Below are 3683 nucleotides of genomic sequence, written 5' to 3' on the forward strand. Positions count from 1 at the left end.
AAAACAATTTTCAAAACAAAATGTTTCTCAAGGAAGTTTTCAAAATCATGGACAAAGGAATTATGATCAAAATTGAATTTTTTTTTTTCTAGAAAATACTCGTTTTGGTTATCAAAATCAATATAATAATCGTTTTCATCAACATTTGCAAAAATCGTCATCTACAAGACATTTTGAGAAAATGGAAATTGTTGGAAAGAAAAATGTGCCTTTCAAACCTAAAAGTCCAAACTTTCTTAATACAAATTCAAAGTAAAATTGGAAAGCTTAATTTATTAAATACAAAAATGATATCAAGAAAATTGATATGTGCATATCTATAATTTTACACCATATCTTAATACTTTTAGCTATAATTATGCTTATTATAAAACAAAATGTACTTATTTTGTTTAATATATGTTATGTAGCATAAAAGACATTCTTAGGAGTAATATGAAAGCTAGAAGCAGGAAAATACGAGCTTAGACAAGAAGAAGGCACAAGAAAGATGTTGCTAGACAGCTTGACCCCTTGTCAATATTTTGACCATATCTCATAACTCATAACTCCGATTAAGGTAATTCAAAATGATCTGAAAATTAGAAACAATTTCGGACGACTTTTGTGTTCTTAGAAAAGTCAGATTTCCATCTACCATGACGTGGTGCATGGAATCTTCGTGATTCTTGACTTTGGCTTGGGAAATACGGGATAAACATGAGGACCATGACGTGGTGGCCAGATTTTAGGCAAGTATATATATCCGAACATTATGACAAATTGGAGGACTTGGAGGTGACTTTCTGGAGAAGTATTTCGACAAAGACCCTTTTAAGAACCTTTTGGGGCCGATTTTGGAAGCTAGGAAGTCGATTGGAGCAAGGATTTGCATCTACACATTCGGTTTGCTTAGTTTAATGATGTTTAGCTTAGTTTACCTTTTGTTTATGTGTTAATCAGCTATGATTATGGGCTAAAAACCCTTGCTTTCGTTTAGTTAGATAAAACCTAAAACTATGAGTTAGTTTCTTACTTTATGGATTATATGAATTTGGTTTATGCATGTGTTTTATTATCATTACCTAGTATACTAAATTTTGTAACTTTGTTGCTTAATTTCAAGTGTAGTGTAGCTTAGCGACCATTAAATTACATGAACTTGATTAACTATTGATTTAGTGACCATTAACTTGCTAGAGCTAGGATCGACCAAATCTTTGATAAGTAATAAAAGTAACAAATTTAGTTGTGCTGGAGAACATAATTGTGACCATAATTGTGTTTGATTAGATAAATCTTACATAGACCATCTATAATGAATAACTACTTTTGTGTTTTGCTTGTGTATGACTAAACAAGGGAGTTCATGAATTGATAAGTAATAAAAGTAACAAATTTAGTTGTGCTGGAGAACATAATTGTGACCATAATTGTGTTTGCTTAGATAAATCTTACATAGCCCATGTATAATGAATAACTACTTTTGTGTTTTGCTTGTGTATGACTATACAAGGTAGTTCATGAATTGGTGAAAATATTAGTACATTTGGACTTGAATTGCCAATTACAATAACTTGGTAACCAACTTCATTAATCCATAAATAAGAACTAAACATAGGAAAAAGGTGGATTCTAAACTAAACGAAAGTGTTTTGGTATATTGATTATAATCATTTTTAGTTGAGTGCTTAAGTTTTTCTGAAATTGTAAAATCAGATAAAACCCCCGTTTTAGTTGTTTTTCTTAGTTTAGCTTTTAGTAGTTATTTTATTAATTAAATATCGTTCCTTGTGATTGACACCCGACTTACCTAAACTATTCTATAATTCGACTAGGTACACTTCCTAGGCGCATTCTAGCTAGTTAAGTTCATTAGGTTATAAATTCAAAAGTAGATTGGTATAATTTGTTCACATCAAAGTTTTTGGCGTCGTTGCCGGGGAACAACTTATTTGATTTTTAATTTAATTACTTTTAGTTATTCGATCCTTTTTGTGGGTTAAAAACTGCAAAAAGTTATTTTTCAGCATTTATTTTATTTTATTTTTTCGTCTGAACATCAACCACGTCGTGGGAACCTTGGCCACATCGTGGTCACGTTCCAGGCAGTTTTTAGTTTTAGTTTTTGTTTAGTTTGGTTCCTTTTTACGTGTTTTGATTAGCAGGAAATATGGGGGACATCAAGACTATGTCAATGGAAGAGTACAAGCAGCATATGAGGAATGAAAATAGATGGGGTCTTGATCCACCAAAAATCCCAACCACGATAAAGTTTGAACTTTCGGGGCACATTATTGGCATGCTAAAAGATCTACCTTTTTATGGGAAGGAACACGAGGTTGCTTATGAGCATATAGAAGAGGTGGTGGAGATTTCACATTATTTTAATGCACCAAACATGAGTAAAGATGTTGTGATGCTTCGAGTTTTTCCAGTCACATTGAAGGGAGAAGCTAAGGAATGGTTAAAATCACTTCCCTTTAGAGCAATCATGACATGGGCTAAATTTAAGACTGAGTTCATCAGCCAGTTTACTCCTCATTCTAAAGTGGCAAAGCTTAAAAGAAACATCCAGTATTTTCAACAATTAGAAGGGGAGTCGTTATACGAAGGTTGGGAACGTTACAAGAGACTGTTACGACATTGCCCTCAACATGACTTCAATGTGCAACAAGAAATCTCAATATTTTATGATGGAGTCAATGTGTGCACCTGTCAACTTCTAGACTTGCAATGGCCCTTGACAATGAAGAATCTGACAACAAATAAAGCTTTGATTGAAGAATTTGCTAAGCATTCAAGAGAGAATTATAACTCCAAGGAGGATTTCACTAAATGGAATTGAAGTAAAGACGGACGTCAAGATACTATCAGCGCAGTAATTGCAAAGCTCGACGCAATGCAAGAAAAGATCACAAAAATGGGTGGATCCATTCATGATAGATGTGGAGCTTGTGGGGGACCCCATTCTACTAAGGATTATGAGGTGGAGTACATGAGAGAATGAGATGTGAAAGAAATTCAAGAACTTAAGAATGATCTCTACCAAATTGAGCAAGTCCAATCAGAGAAAATATATGCCCTCGAGTCGATGCTATTCAGATTCATGGAAGCTAGCAAAAAAAGACATGATGCAACACTAAGAGTTCAACAAGAATCTATTTTTAGTATCCAAACACAAGTTGGGCAATTAACAAAAATTTTACAAGAAAAGCTATCAGATTTACTTTCAAGAAAAGTCGAGTCAATCCGTACGAATAAAGTCATGGCTGTTGATACAGAAGAAGAAGAAGATGAATTGGTGCATATGAAGGAACTTGAAGAGGAGTCTAATCAGTCACTCAAAGTAAAAAGGAAAAAAGAAGAAGAGTATCGTGAAGCTTCCTAATCGCCACAACGTGGAGGCAATAGTGCCATGTCGTGGGCGATAAAAGAAAATTATGATTTCTCAGTTGTTGTGCCATATCGACCACCTCTCCCTTTCCCATATCGTGCCAATGAAAATTTGGTGAAACAAGAAAATATGAAGTTCCTTAAGCATGATGATTTGAACGTGTGAAGGAAGAAGAGTGGAGGAATGGGAGGAACCTTTACCCGAAGAGCAATTGGAAAAAGAAATGAACTATTCGAAACCTACAGTGTCAACACCTAAGATTTTTGTGGTGCTTGCTTTTACAAGACCACCAAATCCAGTAAGAGAG

The 3683-nt window shown here is 34.1% G+C and overlaps 1 non-coding gene across 1 annotated transcript; it reads right to left on the bottom strand.

The window, feature by feature from the left end:
• Nucleotides 1-2536: 2536 nt before the first annotated feature.
• Nucleotides 2537-2643, bottom strand: LOC145077582 (small nucleolar RNA R71). The gene has a single exon (XR_013693324.1). It is a non-coding gene; the product is annotated as a small nucleolar RNA R71 (small nucleolar RNA).
• Nucleotides 2644-3683: the final 1040 nt, after the last annotated feature.

This window comes from Lactuca serriola, chromosome 9, assembly GCF_051521515.1.
Source record: "Lactuca serriola cultivar US96UC23 chromosome 9, Lser_US96UC23_V15, whole genome shotgun sequence".
Classification (NCBI taxonomy): Eukaryota; Viridiplantae; Streptophyta; class Magnoliopsida; order Asterales; family Asteraceae; genus Lactuca; species Lactuca serriola.